This window comes from Protopterus annectens, chromosome 13.part0, assembly GCF_019279795.1.
Source record: "Protopterus annectens isolate FY-2018-M chromosome 13.part0, PAN1.0, whole genome shotgun sequence".
Taxonomy (NCBI): Eukaryota; Metazoa; Chordata; order Ceratodontiformes; family Protopteridae; genus Protopterus; species Protopterus annectens.
Window position 1 is genome coordinate 333,441,052 of NC_056747.1, and position 19,254 is coordinate 333,460,305.

At 40.5% G+C, this 19,254-nt stretch overlaps 1 protein-coding gene across 3 annotated transcripts in view; it reads right to left on the reverse strand.

Moving 5' to 3' along the window:
• Positions 1-19,254, reverse strand: part of CRLF1 (cytokine receptor like factor 1) — an 866,778-nt gene that overhangs the window by 127,883 nt on the left and 719,641 nt on the right. The window lies entirely within an intron of this gene.

Here is a 19,254-nt window from a genome sequence, read left to right on the forward strand (position 1 = left end):
TGATGACTTCACTGGTAATATCAGATCATAAAGTGGTCTCCCTTGAAATAAAGGTAAAGCTAGAACCCCCACTTAACTCCAAAAACTTTAAGAACTTTTCTAAGGCAAACTACCTCCTATTAAGTGAAGCTAGTTTCAAAGCTCCTCCAAACCCAGAAAACACAGAAGTCTATGCAGAGGCATACACAAAAGCCCTGTACAACCAATCACACAGAAATGGCTGGATCAAAATAAGCCGAGGGCAAACTTCAAAAACAAGCCACTCTGGTGGACCCATGGTGTTAATAGTTTATACAACAAAATAAAGAAAATCAGGTTGAGACACAACAGAACAAAAAGTCCATCATTAGTCTAATCAAGTGAATCAGGGTACTAGTCAAGACTCTGAAAGCAGACTTTGAGGCAAAAATAGCCTCCAAAACTAAGGATAACCATAAGGGATTTTTCAGTTATGTCCACAATCTTAAGGGCAACAGCCAATGATCTGCAGAATTAGTTGTGGACAGCATCACCTGTACTCAGCCAGAAGATATAACAAATCTACTGGCTGATAAATTCAGCTGAAATGTCACCTCCCCATCACCCCCAGTTATTCCTTAAGAAATACCCTCCACCACTCCCCCGCCAGTTATCACTAAAGAACAGTTGGCCATTCTGCTCTCTAAAGCTATAAACATGGCTTCAATGGGGCCCAACAATATACCAGGTTGTCTCTTAAACAGCTTGAATCAGGACTTTATTAAACCACAACCTCTGGACTGGCTTTGTCCTGATTGAGTGCAGGACAGCAAAAGTCATCCCTCTGTACAAAGAAGAACCATCAACTGACCTGAGTAATTACAAACCCATAAGTTTGACTAGTCTTATATGTAAGGCCATGGAAAGAATAATCATGGACTTGATAAATAATGACATAGGAAACCTCCAAACACTGGACCCAACCCAACCCAATTTAGCTTTGTCAAGGCTAGGCCATGGCTACTAAATCTGGTGGACTTTTCTGAAAAAGTCACTAGGACCATGGATGAGGTTACAACAGTGTAGACCACCTACCTTGACCCAGACCACCTACCTTGACCAGGCCAGGGCATCTGACACAATCCCATACTCAGGTATTATAAATAAACTAAAAAACTAGACATAAATCCCTATGTCACCAGACAGAGCCAACTGACTCATGGACAGGAGACATGGGGTTAATGTGGGTGAATCCAGACTCAACAAGAGGCCACTTACTAGTAGTGTGCCACCAGGCTCAGTGCTGGGACCACTACTGTTCAGAATATACTTCTCCAAAGGCAAGGCTAATGTATAAGGCCTATGGATGACAAAGTTTTCCAATGACTGCAAGCTGGGGGCAATCGTTGAATCCCTTAATGATGTAGATATCCTTTAGCAGAGTCTAACTCAGACAAATAATTGGTGCCAGAGCCATGGCTTAAAACTAAATGCGAAAAAGTACAGTTGTGCAAAATCTGACCATAATAGGAGATGTCCTTCTCATCACTGTTGTAGTATTCTTTACCTTAGGGATCTTCTGCTGCCTAGGATAGCCCAATGTACAGCCAGTATACCAAAACCTTTAGATCTTATATGTGCCGTAAGTCACACATATGCTCCCTGCTTAGGATGTAAGGCATAAAGGTGATGTTTGGACACAATTATCAAGAACTGAATTGTCCCAGTAGAGAACAATTTCCACAGGACAAAAGAAGGCTATGCTCATCCAATGAGAGAAAATGCAGATGGAAAAAATGGAATACTTGCCCAGCAGGGTAACCACAGCAAAACCCAGAGGAACAAGGGGAGGATAGAGGGAAGGACTGAATACTACAACAATGAAGAGGAGGGGATCTACTGCTATGGTAAGATTTTACACAACTGTACTATGTCTTTCAGTATCACTGTTGCAGTATTCTTCACCTCTGGCAAAGTACAAAGGCTCAAGAAAAGGAGTGGGAGGTGGAAGTCTGGGAACAGCCCTCAACAAATCCATAAAGGATGGCCCTAACAAAACCTGCTCTGGCCCTAGTAACCATATCCAGTTTATAAGGCTATGCACTGAGGAACAAGTAGCAACTTCAAGGATGGAATTAGTGTCCAAACCCTTGAAGAAAGTGCCAGAAGATGCAACAGCCCTAATGGAATGAGCTCTAACAGAAGTAGACAGACACTTGTAATGAATGGGATAACAAAAGAAAATGGCCTTAGATATCCGGGAGGGGATGGTTCGCTTGGAAACAGCTAATCCCAAAGTCTTGGGATGAAATGAAACAAAAAGTTGGTCAGACATACAAATGGTCTTAGTTTTATCCAAATAATAGCTAAGTAGTCTGTGCAAATCCAAGGTATACAGGACCCTCTTACTAGCAGACTGTGGTGAAGGAAAAAAGGAAGGGAGTATTACTGCCTGATTTAAGGACAACTCATTAACGACCTTGGCATAAAAGAAGGATTAGTGTGAAGAGACACCCCATCTCTGTGAAAACCCAAAAAATGGAGAAATGGCCATAAGCTTCTGAAGCTTAGAAACCCTCTAAACAGAAGATCTAGCGCCAATGCAGTCTTCCAGGTACAGTTTTGCACCGAAGTTGTAAACTTCAGGCTCAGAAGGAGCCCGAGTCATTTTTTTCAAAACAAAACTAAGGTCCCATGGAGGAGGAATAATAGGCTTCCTTAGGGTCAGGTCTAAGATGCAGGACACATTTAAGAAACAATCTGTCCTCAAAATAAGAAGCCAAAGGAGGATTCAAGGGCAGATATGCCAAGCTAGATTGGAGCAACTCTAAAAATAAGAGAGAACCAGAGGGACCCCCACTGAAAACAGGTCCTGGATGTGAGCATGGCACCAGACAGAAATGTTTTTTCCATTTGGATATAAAAGACTTTTTGCTTGTGGGTTTTCTTGACTCCTGTAAAACCTTAAATCCTCAGAAAAGAGGTACCTAAAAGGATCAAAGCTATATCACCCACAGTGTCAGTGGAAGAGTGGACAAGTGAGGATGGATGAGTGAACCCTTTGTCCTGTGTGAGGAGGTCCAAATGGCGAGGTAAGTTGTGATGATTGACCCTAGCCAGATGCATTTAAGAGGGAGAATCAGTGCTGTCTTGGCCAAAAGTGAGTCAGCAGCAAGATTTTTGGGAAGTCCAGCTGAATCTTCTGCAGGACTCTTGGAAGGAGAGGAAGAGGAGGGAATGGCCATGCAGAAACATCCCTTTCCAAGGAAAAGAAAGGGCGTTTGTTATACACACCAGAAGGCATGGCACCCTGAAACAGAAAAGAGGGTGCTGCCTGTTCAGAGGGGAGGCAAAAAGACTGACCTGAGGAATACCCCAGTGATGGACTATTTCCAGAAACACGTCTCTGTGAAGCATCCATTCATGAGCCTGTGTTTTGGACCTGCTCAAGGAGTCTGCCACTAAAATGTGTTCTGATGAATATACACTGCCTGAAAAGTTAGCTGATAGTGATAGCCAGATCCCTAGCCAGAAGAGCTAGTCTGCATAGGACTTTGCACCCCCCTCCTTATTAACATACCACGTCACTGTGTTTTTTTCGGTGTAAACTTTCAGAAAGCACTGAGTGAAAATCCTGAAAGGACAGAATAACAGCTCTCATCCCCTTGGTATTTTTTTCAAGGTTTCTTGTTTTTCTTTTTTTTAAACAAGACACTTCTTTATTAAATTTTCACTTATGACATAGGCAATCATACATTTATATAAATGAAAACAAACCATAATGACATAATCCCAGCTGCAGGCATTTTATATGACAAACCATAGTAACATAATCCTAGTTGCAAACATTATACATCACTTATCTACCCAATCACTGTCAGTCAAACAATACATAGCTCATTCAACTCCTGCCTTCTTTTAAACCTCATTCCTCCCCTGTATGTATTGTTCCCACAATTCAAAAATTTCCTACATAATTTGTTCCTACCCTTTTTAAAGATCCCAGTTCCAGGTGTTTTATCTGTTACTATATTCACTACTTTTAGTACAGTTAGTTTAGACTTTGATTTCCATTTTCTAGTAATTGTTTTTTTTGCAGCCACTATAATTAGGCTCAGCAAGGCCTTACTATGTCTGGGTAATTCTGATTCTGTATCATAGCTCAGAAAAGTCATTTCCCTAGTTATACCAATTTGCTCACCCAGTATCTCTGACAGAGTAGCCTGCAGGGCAACTCATTACACTCCCAGAAAATATGATCCCAATTACCTCTTTCTTCCCCATCACATCTCTAACGTTTGCCGTCTACCTGAAGAAAAATTCTCTGAAGTTTACTTGGGGTATAAAAATATCTATGTAAACATTTCCAAGCAAAAATCTTCTAGATTTTGTTATATATTTGGGAGACATACATATATACCCCCATTGCTTCTTTCTGAATTGCTTATCCAGTCTCTCCTTCCAATCTTTTCTAACCTCCTCTGTTTGATTCTTATAGTTATCATGAAATATTTACACGCTCTACTAATTACTCCTTTAACAAAAGCTTCTGTTCTATTTTCTACTAAAAACTCTACCAGTGCTAGTCTTTCATTTAGGACCCCCTCCCCATTTATTTCTCTTTGTCTATACTCTGATATCAATCCTTGACAGGGAAGGCAATCTCTAACCTGCAGTTCAAATAAAGTCTTGGCGTATTCTACTACCTTTCCCTCTGTAGTTATTTGCTCCCAATACCTCAGTTCCTTTGTCAGTTTTCCCCAATAAATTCCAGCCTCCTCTTACTTACTGTCTGTATCCATAATTGCAAACATTCCTATCAGCAGAATATCCTTCCTCCATTACCATGTTGGCTTAGTTCTTCTTTATGAATATAATATTCGGTATGATTATTGTTATTCTCCTTAAAGATGTGCATCCAAAATCCCAGTCTCTCCTTGTTTTTTTCAGCTTCCCTGTTTCATCATCATCTCTTTCCAGTTTGAATTAGAGATTTTGCGCCTGTATCACATTATCGAAATCTTACTACATCGAATCACTAAAGGTCGACCTCTAGTGATCGATGTAGTAAAACATCGAATAACATTTAAAAAAAAACAAAAAAAAAACAAACAAAAATAAAAACTAAGTAGTGTAGGCAGGGGGCAAGCCCCCCCAATCCCCCCTACTTAAATATTCCAACTCCGAGACCGCACTACATTGAGGTAAACGAAAATCTCCCCCTACGGAGATTTCCTTTTACCTGCACAATGTTCTGCGCTTTTGATGTTTTGGTGACGACAATATCAGCTTCGATATTGTCGGCTTTCGACATCGTGAAGTAGACCCTAGATTTCTGCTTGTGCTATGTACAGGAGGCTTAACTATGTTGCTCTGAAATGCCCCTTCAAATCAGGTAATCCCAATCTGCCTTGTTCATTGGAAGAATAAGATTATCCCACTTGGCTCTTGCCATCTACCCCTCACAGATAAAATCCTTCAGCTCTTTGTTAATTCCTATCCACAACTTCTCCTCTGGTTGATAAAGATATGCCTGACCTGTGTATTAGACTAAACGGGCTAAAACATTTTAACTGCTTGTATCTTATAGATATTGCTGAACCAATTTGTATGTGGGTACACAATTTACTGATATTGCCTTTGTTTACGCTTCATTAATTTTGTATCTCGAAATATTTTAAACTGTCTCAAAATGTTCCACAACACTGTAATATCCTTTTCTGGCTTTGCCAAGTATAAAATAATATCATCTGCAAATAGAGCTAGGTGTTCTTGATTACCACACCAATTATATCCTTGAATTTCTGAGTCCCTCGTTTGCTTTGCCAGTGGTTCTATATATAATGCAAACAACAACTGGGGAAAAAGGACACCCCTGCTTGGTTCCTCTGCTCAAGCAGGAAATTATCAGAGAGAACCCCACCCACTTTAATTTTCGATTCTGATCCCTCATATATCCTCCTAATCAACCTTATAATTTTATCAGAGAATGCAAATGCTTCCATTGTCCTGCTCATATAGTCTCAGCTTACCCTGTCAAATGCTTTCTCAGCATCAAGACCCACCAACAATAGTGGTATTTTCTTAGATTCTGCTATCATTTGATCATCAATGTTCTGTTAATGTTGTCAAATGTTTGCCTCCCTTCCAAAAAACATACTGATCCATATCTATCAATTTTGGTATCACTTTTGCCATTCTTTTAGCCATTATAGACATAAACATTTTATAATCATGGTTTAGTGTTGAAATGGGCCTGTATGAAGCTAGATCTGATGGATCTTTAACATCTTTAGGTATTACGTGTACCACTGCTTTCTTCCAGGATGTTGGTACGTCTTCTCCTCCTCTTAAAATACTGTTAAACAAAACCTTCCAGATCTTTATCAGTTTTTCCCTCCTAGCTTCCAAACTTTCACAGGAATATCATCTATTCCTGGGACTTCCTGTAGATTGATTATACATCACCATTTTTATCTCCTCTCCTCCTATCCTGTTAGTAATTGAGCCTCATCTATCTCTAACCGTAGCATATTTAATTCATCCATAAACATTTCCATTTGTACCTTTTCTTGATCTCCATATATCTCTGCTTTATATAGACTTTCATAGAATTTCCAAAATATTTCTAATACCTCTAGAGGAACTCTTTTTATCTTTCTTGTCATAGGCTCCCTAAGGTTGGAGACAGCACTTTCTACTTTTTATTGCCTGAGTCATTGTACTAAAAGTTTTTGTGCACTACAGTTATAATAAAAAAACAGTTGCTTAACAGCAATATTTCTAAACTCATGCATATTATCGAGGTAATCCCTTATTTTCTGTGTAGCATTCTGCAGTTGCTCCTCTTCTTGTTCTGTGAGATTCCCCCTATTCTGCAATACTTTAACATTTGTGAGTCCCTCTACATAATTCTTGTTACTTCTTAACTTTATCTTCCTTTCTTTCATTTCCACCATATTTGTAAACTCCACTTTAATTTCATCCCACTCCCTAGCTATATTTTCAGAACAAATTTCTATTTCTCTAATAGCTCCTGAATAATTTGCAATACCTATTCCTTAAATGGGTCTATATTATTACCTTGAAACACCATTTCTTCGAACACCTAAACGGTGACACCTAATCAGCAAAATCCGAAAAGCACATATAACCACTTCCGTGAATTTTTTCACAGGTAAAAACTTTGCTTGGCCGACCAACACAAACTTTCAAACCCTACACAGCCCCTAACTAAATATACCAACTCCAAGATCGGTCTACATTGGAGAAAAGGGCAAATTCCTGATAATGGCCAAGCAAATTTTTTCCCCTGTGAAAAAATTAGCGGAAGTGGCCGTTTGCACTTTTCGGATTTCGCTGATTAGGTGTCGACATTTAGGTGTTCGAATAAATGGTGTTTTGAGGTAATAGAGACCCCCTTAAATTTCTCTCTTTTCAATAGATGGGTTGGAAAGCGCCAGTGTCTCATTTTGATTTCATTACCCTGGGATTTTATTTTAATTATTATTGGTGCATGATATGAAATAGTTGTTGGATGCATATTACAAATGCAAATGTTCCTGTGAAGGTAAATTCTGTCTAGCCTAGTCTAGCCCATTTTTTTAATCTTGGGGTATAACATGTAAATTCACTCCAAACTCCTAGTACTTAATTCACATCTTCCATGCCAAATACTTTCACAGATTTCTTCAAAAGTCTACCATCCTTTGTTATACTTTCCCTTCTGCCCCCCCCCAGGCACATCTTCACTGCTGCAAATCAAATTCTAGTCCCCATCTATAAGTAATATTCCTTGCTGAAAGCTGATTATTTCTTCCAGAAATTTCTTAAGCTCCATTGTTGCAGTTTTAGGTAGAATATAAATACATGCCAATGTAAACTTCCTCCCTTGCCAGTATCCTCTTAGTACTACAAATCTACCATTATTGTATTTTTATCCTCTTGCATCACTATTGGAGTTTCTCTTGCAATTAATATAAGTGCTCATCTTTTCCTTTGTCCAAAGTATCCCGCTAAATCACCATTCTGAAAACATTTCTTTATCAAATTCACATGTTCAGTTTTTTCCAAGTGTGTCTCCTGTAGCACAGCTATTTGCACTCTACATCTTTTAGTATAGTTCACTAGTCTTTCTTTTTTGTATTTGTCTGTGAGACCATTGAGATTTAAAGACATCACAGAAAGCATCACTGTATTAAAAAGTTATTATTTCCACCTTTTAAGTGTGACAGCTTTTTGTTAAATGTCTAGTTCCAGCTTTTGTGCTACATGCATACATTGTTTGGCAGGTTGAACTTTTATGCAGTTGTTTCTTGTCATCCATATGAGCCTACGTCACATCTTACAAAACATTTTGTTTTATTGAAAGCCCTCATAAAAACACTCCCAATATCCCCAATAATCTATTAACTTAATAATAACACATAAACTATGTACATCTTCAAATATTTAATTTTTACCCTCCTAACAGGAACAGATATCCCAAACTGACAGCCACTCTCACAAACTTGAGCTATCCTAAAACAAAGGTTATCCATGCTAAGACACAGGGTGCAGCCTATAAGTGCTTTCTAGTTTTGTCTTATCTTTATATCTCCCCCAGCTGAGAAAACACCTGAGTGCTTTCAGAGAACATTATCTCCTAGCCAATTTCTCTTTTTTTTTCTAGCCATTATTTCTTTATCATATTGTAGCCAATTTCTCTTTACCAGATTGTCTCCATGAAGACGTGAGGACCAGATACAGAATTGCTACTAACGTTATATTTACTTGCTTGAAAAAAAGCCTTACAATATTCAATACTCTTTTTCATTTACTTGCTTTTTCCTGTTACTAGTTCAAGCTAAGGGGCTTAATCTAGTCATCCCCCATGCAAGAATGAGAAAAATCTCTTTATACTAGATTTTTCTTCTTCTTTTTTTTATGTTGCAGTGCCTACATTTCTTAAAACTGAACAAGGAAAAATAGAGAATAATGGAGAAAGAAAAAGAAAAAGAAGAAAAAAAGAGGAACACCTGTTTGCAATGTTAGCCATATTAGTCTCAAAAAAACACTGAGAATGATTTACTTTTATAGCATGCAAAGAAAATAATACACTATTAAAAATAGTACTACTAAGAGAAAAATTGTTTTACTTACAGTTAACTTTCTCCCTCCTCTTACAGTTACCTTTTTCCCCCTCCCCCCTAATTATTTTCTGAACATTAATGACGTGAAGTATGGCATATACTTTAGAGTCCTCCACAAGTCCAACAGAGTCCAAAAAAGTCCAATATTTCCAAATGTTCTTGTTTTGTCCTATTTCACAAAATATCATTATTGCTTTGTAATCCAACATCTGTCAATTTCCAATGTACTGGTTTTATTCATGTTCATCTCCATCTCCCAAATCTTGTCTCTGCTTCATTTCCAATGTCCTCTCGATTCTTCTTGGTCCCTCTCATGGTCCCTTCCTTCTCTCCAGCATTGTCTGTTGAAACATTGGAAAAGGTTTCACTAGCTCAGTCTCTTTGTGGTCCTTATTACCAGGAAGAGCAAGAAGCAAACACTCCTTCTGTTTCACAGCTCACTTTTTGTTGGACAAACTTTTGTATTTCCTTCTTAGCATGTACTTCATCAAAAAAAAAAAAAGATTTTATCCCTCCAGGGAAGAATATTTTGAAGATAGCTGGTTACAGCAGTTTGAATCTCATGCCTGTTTCTCGACATTTTCTGAATAGTGGAATAAATTTACTCCTCCTCTGCCTTGTGTACAAAAACTCTGCTGTTTCCCACTATTAGTACTTTGTCCTTCTGCCACAGTTTTGTCAGAATCAACTCCGTCTGCTTGTAGGATTGCATCTTTACTATTAAAGGTCTCAGTTGCTTTCTCATAGCCAGGTTTCGAGCATACACACAACGTGCCCTTTCAATTAACTGCTGCAGTAGAATACCAGCCCAGTAGCTTATTTTTGCTTTCATAAAATTAATACAGTCTGTTCCTTCCAGCTTCTCTGGTACAGCTGAAAATCTCAGGTTTTCCCTATGTGCTCTGTCATCTAATTGTATTATTTTTTTGAAACATCAATTCTTGAGCAGTCTCATATTCAGCCAGCCTTTTCTTCATTTCACCCTCTGATTTTTGCAGTTTCATTATCTCATCTGAATATCTGTTTAAAGCATCTTAAATTTTTTTCAGCCTTTTGTTGTTTGAGTTGATATACTCCATCAGTGTTTCACTTAGTTTAACCAGGTCTGTGTGCAGTTGTCTTATGCTTTCCCCTAGGTTATTGGAAGTCATGTCAGGAGCTTGCACTGCTTTTTTCTGAACAGGGGTGGTAATTTTCCTAGTCAGTGTTTTTTGCTCACCCTTTGCAGCTGATTTTCCTTCAGGTCCTCTGTATTTCTTTTTTTCCCTAGCATCCAGGCAGTTCACTTACTGGCCAGCTACTGAAATTTACCTAGAAACACAAAAGTCCACTGGCCTTCTCTGCCAAGTTTCTGTTTTCACACTTCGAGAGCTAGAATTATACTGTTAATCAATGTGTTGCCATCTTGGAAGTCTCACATCTGTTTGATGTTGATATAATCTGATTTCTGATGGTAGGGCTAGAAACTCTGAACTTTCAGATGACCACAGGAAGCCCCCCACCCCACATCTGAAGCATCAGTGAACAGTGCTGAATGGGCAGGCCTGGACTGAGGGTAAGTTACAGAATCCACCGCTTGAATTCCCACTTGAGACAAGGAAGGAGAGGCAGACTGAAATCCAGAGGGTGGCAATGCTGAACCCAAACTAACTTGAACTTGAAGTTAAGCTTCTGTATATGCAGTCTGTCAAGAGGGAGCATTGGAATAGAAGACATCATGAATCCTGGGGCCTAAAGAAACTCCCTGGCTGGAATGGCAGGCAGAGGAAGAAAAAACTGAAAGAAAGGTATCAAGGATAAAACCTGTGGATATGGAAGAGAGGCCAACATAGACACTGTTTGAATCCTACAACCAAGAGACACATGATCCTGAGAGGGAGTCAGGACAGACTTTTAGAAGTTGCTAGTGAACCCCAGACTTTGAAGGAGAGATGTGGTGAACTCTAGAGCCTGTAACAGGCAACTGGTAGAAGGTGCCTGAATTAATAGGTCATCTAAATAAGGAAAAATCTGAATGCTTTGGAGTCTGCAAAAGGCGACCACAGGGGCTAGGCATTTTATGAATACCTTTGGAGCAGTATAAAGGCCAAAGGCAAATCAGAGAACTGAAAATGCAAGGAAGAAATAGAGAAACATAAAAACTTCCTGAAAAGAAGGTGAATATGAATATGAAGGTAAGCATCATTCACATCCAGGGACACTAAAAAAGCCTAGGGCAGCAATAGAGGAACCAGGGTTTGCACAAAAAGCATCTGAAAAGAAGGAACTTTAACAATGGTGTTGAGCAAGGAGAGATCCAGAATAGACCTCCAAGTACCATCCTTTCGAGGAACCAGAAAGATTCTGGAGTAGAATCCCTGTCCTACTTGGGAAGGAGGGACAGTCTGAATAGTTCCTTGGTCTGCCAGGGACCCAACAGTCTCTAAGAAATGAGGAAGTTGCTCTCGAGGTTGAGGAACCCCTGAAAAAAAGTGAAAGAGACCTCCACACCAAGAAGTAACCCTAAGGGATGACAGACAGAACCCAAGAATCTGAGGTGATGACTTGCCAGTTTGTAAGTTTGGACAGTCGACGAGACAAGAGAATTTGGCCAGGGGTTTGGGTGGGGGGGCAAAATGTCAAACAGAGGAGGCTTCTAGGCCACAGGAGCCTGAAATGACTTAGCAGGAGAAGCTCACCTACCACTATTTCTGCCTTTAGTGGACTGATGAGGTTGCCTGCAAACAAATCAGATCTAGTAGGATAGTTCCACTGGGACTTGGGAATGGGGGACACACAAAAATATGTTTAAGGTTCTGCAATGCTTTACATTTCTCTTGAAGAGACAAACATATCAGCAGCAGTCCCAAAGAGATTTTTATTATCCAAAGGAGCATCCAGCAGCTTGGCTTTAATGTCCTCAGGTAAAGACTTCAACCAAAGCCAAGAATAATGCCTCATGACAGACCCAAAGGCAGCAGCATCATAGCCAAACTTGATAGAGTGGCAAGTCACCTGAGAGGTGCAACCGGTATAGAGAGAGCAGAGGACTTTTCTTCAGAATCAGGGAGGTCAGAAATAACCTGACATGTCTGGGCAATCAAGGCCAAAGCATATCTGGTCATATGGGTCTGATAATTACTGGCCCTAAAGTCTAAGGTGGCAGCAGTATAGACCTTCTTTCCAAACCTCTCCATGGCCCTACTACCCTTATTCAACGGCAGAAGCTTGGTTAAGGGCAAAAGCTTAGAAGGGTTGTCAGAGGAGACTGACACCACAGCAGGATCAACAGAAGGGCACTTAAACAGGAAGTGACAATCCTCTGCAGCCTCACAGAAACTGCCAGGTTTCTAAAGGAGCAGGGGGCTGAGAAACCAGAGTTTTAGAGGCAGCTACAAAGGTGTCTAACAAAGCAGCCAACACAGGAAGTACTATGTTGGCTGCTTTGTTATACAACACATGAAGTACTGCAGAAGGTTTAGGTGTGGCTACCTGATGCAACTCATAATATCTCTTCTGGATATCAGACATCTGAAATGAATCCCACTTAAAGTATTTCACCATTCTGGCTACTATGTCCCCAAAAGACAACTCCTACAAAGGAGACTAAGGGCTAATAATTCCTCTTCATCAGAGATGTAAACCAAGGGAGAAGGTAATAGAGAAGAATAAGACAAGGACTCCTCATAAGACACCAAATCCTCATCTGAAGAATCAGCTTCCCTAGACCTTTTAGATGGAGTTGCATTCCAAGGGGGAGTAATCATAGAACCCCTTGGGGAGGCTTCAGTGCCATTAAAGCATTAAACAGGCCCTGAGTAAACTCCTACTATTTCCTTTGAGGGTCCTTGGGATGTACAGAAGAATGTTTAGTCTTCTATTTTTTCTTGGTATGGACACATGCCCTAAGAAACACCAGAGGTTCCAACCCTTGGTGAGATTTAGTAAGAGTACCTGGACCCTCTTGCCTGACCAGAATCTGTGGAATTTCTCTAGGGCCCTCCAAGATAACTAACCTTGGTTCCCCCTCGACACCTGGAACAGATGCCTGCAAAGCCGCAGAGGACATGCAAAAGGAAGGATCCATGCTGGCCTCTGATGAGGTTGCTGCAGAGGAATCTGAAGTCTACACTGGATGGCCTGCAGAGCTATCACCCACTTCTGGAGAGAAACATCTGGTGGAGGCTGGGCAGTCAAAGAATTCATCCAAGATTTCTTATCCTTCTTGTTTAAAGGTAGTACCTCTGGATTAACTGATTCTGTCATGCTACCTTGGGCCAACTGCTTAAGCCTGCCACACTGACACTTTCCCTTCTTGGATGACATGAACTCCAGGTAGCCAAAAGAAAACAAGACTAACAGTAGGAAAGAAAAAACACCCCAACAGGGCACTTATCTGATGGCTTGGTATCAGCACAGCAAAGAGCGTTCAGACTGACGATCAATGATGGTGTTCAGACTGGCAGCAAAGAAGTTTTGGATAACTGCATCTGTACATTACCTTTATGCCTTACGTATGTGACATATGGCATACAAGATCTAAAGGCTTTGATATACTGGCTGGGTGTTGGGCTATCCTTGGCAGGAGATCCCTAAGATGAAAAATACTGCAACAGTAACACAGAAGAACATATGCATTATCATACCCTTTGGGAAGCCAAATGCCCCTGCAAATTACAACATTAATATCACACCCCTAAAAGTAGACCTAGAGGTGAGAGATCCAGGTACACAGCTAGCAGCCTGAATTTTGACCGCCATGTGTTCACAGTGGTCAGAAAGTCATTCTATGTCACATAACTTATAAGTAAAGGTATGGCACAGAGATCCAAGGAAGTTATAGTCCCACTGTTCTCAGCCCTCATTAGAGCAACACCCATAGCTCCTTATGACATCTAGAACTTTCTTGGGTTTGACTTTTTAACTAAGTGACTTACAAGCTTACAATAGGCAGGATTAGAAAGGGCAAGGATTTATTAATAAAATGACACTAAGACTGGTAATCTAAGCGTCCCACAGTAAAAAAAGCCTTGATTATCTTATGCTTTTTAAGTTGATTTTTCAGATAAAGCTCTGGAATGCAAGGATGTGTGTAGACTGTAAGAGGTGAATCATTTCACACCACATATGTGTTAATGAGTTAAACACAGCCCTTTCTTAGCACTCTTCAAATGCAATTTGGATCAACGTGGGGTACTGCCTACGTTGTCCCTTATGGACAGGGGCAATCAGCAAACTACTCAAGTCACATATGCACAAACCTTTGTCATCTTCTTACCCCTAAAGGTCACATACTGTGTAAAATCAGGTTATACTGGCTAAGCTTGTAAGGGCTCTTAAACCATTAGCAGGACACTTGATTTATGACAAAAGTCCTAATCACTGTACCATCTTAACTCATATAGTATAAACAGTAATTAAATGGCTTTAAGTTAAATGTCTACACTGCTCTGTGCTGCGCTTTAACAGTTACCAGTGTGGAGTTATTCTTACCTTATTTTTTTCTGAAAATGCATTCTGCAGGGCTGTGGCTAACCCAGTCAATAAAATGTATATAAATAAATACAAATTATCTTGTAAAATATTATTAAATTTATCATCTGTGCCCCCTTTGCTTATCAGTCCATGAAATCCTCCACCATTGTTTCATCATTTCTCTGTTCTTAACGCAACCTATATGGAACTTGCAGTTTCTACAGACTTACTTCGTTAACATAAGAAATCAAAATGAATGTATCACCTTTTGAACAAAGTCACACAAAATGGTCGGATATTCTAATTTACTGGTACTGGCAAAGTAAACAAAGACTTGGGCCTCGGCAATGTTCAAGTAAATTAAAGTAAGCATGCAGAGAGGAAGAGAGAGCGTAGCTACAGCCATTAAGCATTCAAATGCTTCAGCAGAACTTAAGTGGGTGGGCATCTTAGGACAAATGTTAGAAAGCTGATGACCAAGCCCAAGTGTCGCTAAAGTATTATGTATAGGTATTATTATTAAGGTATTAAGGTATTACAACAAGTATTATGAATCTGAAGGACAGCCTTCCTCTCCTCCTTGGATGAGACTTCACCAGTGGTGTAAAGCAACCCCTAACAATGGTTTGGACCTTCAAAATAATGCCAGCATACTGCCGTGTAGAAAAAGAAAGCAGTGACGAAGACATAAAGGTAATAAGATGACAGTACACATTGCAGCTCATTAGAGCAGTGTCCAAAAAAGCAGGGCATCTGATTCATGATAAGGTCACTTCTGCTAAGCTCAGCTCTGTAATTACATTTTTTAAGTGGAATTTTTTTAAGTCAAAAGACCTTCTTCAGCCATAGGTTCATAGGTAGGTACTAGGCTATTGGCCCTAAGGCCTATTCAAGCCTAGCCAAAAAGGTACCCTGGCTTTCGCTACCCAAGTAAATTATTTTCCTGTGCCCCTGTAGAGCAGAGCCACAGAGGTGATCCCCAGGGTGAATTTCCTATTTCCCATCCAATCATCAATATTTTTCTTGAAGAGTGCTAATGAGAGCTTTGTTTGACATAGATAGGTAGTTTGTTCCAGGGTATGGGAAGTCTCTGGGACAGGAATCTAAGCCTCCAGCATGTTCTGTTTAATGTGGTGACAAGGTTTAGGACCCTAGAGCATGTAGCTTGGAGGGATTGGGATTTCTTTAAGTGGGACATGTCCAACAGCTCTGGGTTTGACATAGCTTTGTATGTTAGGCAGAGATTGCCTCTGAGTAGGGGATATGCAATGGAGTAAAGCTGCAGTTTTTTGAGATGGTCTGCGCAGGCATCTGTTTGAGGCCAATAATACTCTTTGTGAGGTATTTCTGTGGCCTTTCCAGTTGCTGCAGATGTCTTGTGAGGTACATACCAAAAGGGGCATTGTACTCTATAATGGGTCTAATGAGTGACGAGTAGAGGGGAACAATAACCTCTTTTTTTCCTGGATGAGAAACCTTTTGTGATGAGGTGTGCCACGTAGAAGGATTTCCTGACTACTGTGGTGATGTGATTATCAACGGAGAGACTACTGTCCACCTGTGTCCCAAGGTCTCTTATCACACTTTCGGTGTTAAGCAGACTACCACCTATGTGGTAGCTTATGGGTACAGAGTTTTTACCAAAGGGGATGACAATGCACTTTTTTGCATTGAGCTTGAGGCCATGGATTTGACACCAGGCATCTGTCTCAGTGAGACCCTTTTGTAGGATGTCCACATTGTTAGGAGTTTCAATTATGGCTCCTAGTTTGCAGTCATCTGTGAACTTCGTTAGCCAAAGACCTTCTGTGTTAGCCTGTACTTCAGAAAAGTAGATACCAAACAGGAGAGGACCCAGGACTTGAACCCTGTGGTACTCCACTTGTCACTGGTCTGAAGTCGGATTTGGAGTCTGCTACTTTCACAGTGTGGGTTCTGTCAGTGAGCCTGTTGGCAACCCATCTTGTGACATAGGGATTTATACCTAGTTTATTGAGTTTATCTATAATTCCAGAGTGGGGGATGGTGTCAAACGCCTTGGCGAGATCTAGATAGGCCTTGTGAACCACCTTACCCTCGTTTATGGCTTTGGTGAGTGCTTCAAAGAAGTCAATCAGGATTAGGAGACATGATCTGCCTTTTACAAACCCGAACTGGGTGGGGTCCAGAGTTTAGAGATTACTAGTGACTTTGTTTATAAGTTCATGATGTTACGTTCCATGGCCTTGCAGACCAGGCTAATGGGGCGGTAGTTCCCATGGTCCGTGGTGGCTCCCGCTTTGTGGAGTGGGATAACCATCATTGTGCACCATTCAGTGGGCACAAAGCCTGAGGTGAGGCTATAATTGAACATGGTGCTTAGGTGGGGTGCCAGTTCATTTTGTAGTTCATGTAGCATGCAGCCTGGGATGTTGTCAGGTCCCATGTATGCTGTGTTCTTGGCTTAGGAGAGTGTGGTTTTTACCTGTTCAGCCGTGATTACAGGAACTTTGCATTCTTCCGGTATAGAGATGGGCCCTTTAGGGGGTGAGGGGGGGGAACTATCTGCGAGGATATTGGCAATATCAGTTCTGTATACTTAGTGCCATTATGCTGTAACTCAGAGCAGATCTGAGTGTTGCCATTGAGATTCTTGACATAGCCTTAGAATGCTTTGTGGCTGTCTTTAGAATCAGTGGCGATTTTGTTTTCATAACTAGCTTGGTGCAGCGGTAGCGTTGTTGCCTCACAGCAAGAGGTTCTTCTGTTCGATTCTCGGCTGGAGTGCGGGGAGTGCCTTCTGTGTGGAGTCTGCATGTCCTCCCCGCGGTTGGGTGGGCGTTCGAAAGACATGCGTAAATGGGCATGCCTTTGTTGAAGGTTGAATGTCGAGCTGGCACCTCGGCGTTCATGATAATCTACTGCCAATCATTAGGGGACCGGAGTTCCACTGTGGCGACTCCTAACCGGGAAAAGCCAAAAGACAACAACTAAATTTGGAAGATTTTATGAGGGATCTCAGCTTCTTACTGAGACTGACCAGGGAGTTCAACCCAGGTCATGTGTGAAACCCACTGTACAGATAGCAGACTTCACAAAAAATTAACAAATATACTTGAATCAAATTAGACAGCACTGCATTTTCAGTAAAAAAACATATTTGCATCTGTAAAAAGAGAAAATGGGAAAACCATGTTACAGTTGCCTTTGTCAACATATATTTGCATCCACATGGAGCAACAACAGGGAGTTTGCCATATGCTTTTAATTTTATGAGAGAGGTTGTCCATCAAAGAAGAATAAGAAAACACAACAATCTTTACAGATTTATCTAACTGTTTACATAAATGGGGTAAGTAGCTGTAGAAAGGAGAACAAAAAGGCAGAAACCTCTTAATATGAGTAGTTATTTATATATGAAGAGTTCAGTTCTACAGGAAGCAGTCAGTGTGTGTATGCAGCGGATTCGTATCACTTCACTGAAAGACCATTTCACTGACACCCATTTCACTGAGACCAAATCACCTAAACTTCATTTCACCTAAAACTCATTTCACTGACAAGGAGTATTCTAAGGCAAGTCAAAGGTATATGTCCTTTTCCCCATTGTAGTGCGATCCTGGTGTTAGTATATATAGTTGGGGGGCACAGCCCCCCACATTGGGGGTGTGTGATGGGCGTAGCCCCCTAACTAGTTCGGTTTTACCAAACAATGTAAGCAAAACCAGACAACAGAAAACCAAATTAAATGGGGGGCTATGCCCCCCACACCCTCCTAACTATATATACTAACACCAGGATCGCACTACAGTGGGGAAAAGGACATATACCTTTGACTTGCCTTAGAGTACTACTTGTCAGTGAAATGAGTCTTAGGTGAAATTAACTTTAGGTGATTTGGTTTCAGTGAAATGGTCTTTCAGTGAAGCGATACGAATCCGTATGCAGCATATGACATGAAGCAGTCGGAGTGTGTATGACACAGCTAGCACCTGTACGATGGAGTATCTTTGCTATTACTATAAAGCACTAGAATGTTAGAGCCACAACGTCCATTTTTTTTTTGTCACTGATCGGTAAAACTGGTCTTTAGTACTGGGATGTTTAGCTAGTCTATGTCAATATAAGTAAATCTACCAATTTGCAGTCTTATTCTACAGATAAGCTGGTTCAACAGCAGTGTGCTATGTTCAGATGTAGACAGGAAAGCAAAAGAACAGACTGTTAATAGCTATGCAGCTAGACCCTAAAAGGACAGTTAATTATGACAAGGGACAGAAAGGACAATTTTTTTAATTGTATTTGTTAACCAGGAAAGTTTACTGGTCCACTGCTGATTCTTTTAATTTTTCAGTCAGGACCATATTATATATGCATACTCACGTTTGTTTATACAAATGAATATGAGTGTATGTCAAATGTCCATACACATAACTAGTTGGGGTTCAGTCTATTGTAACCAACTAACTGAGTCCTGACCAACCAAAAGCATAAACACATACAAACAGCGTTACTACAGGGGGCATTCCACTATACAAACTCATACCAGTACAACTCTGAATAAATGAACACCGGGATCACACTACAGTGGCAGAAAGAGTAAATTCCTCATCCTAATTAAACCCTGATCACACTTATGGACACAAACACAATATTTAAACAATTTTTTTTTGAGGAATAAGCCTTGTGTATCTGTCGCACCCCAGCAACTCAGGCTGCACTTGGATCCGGG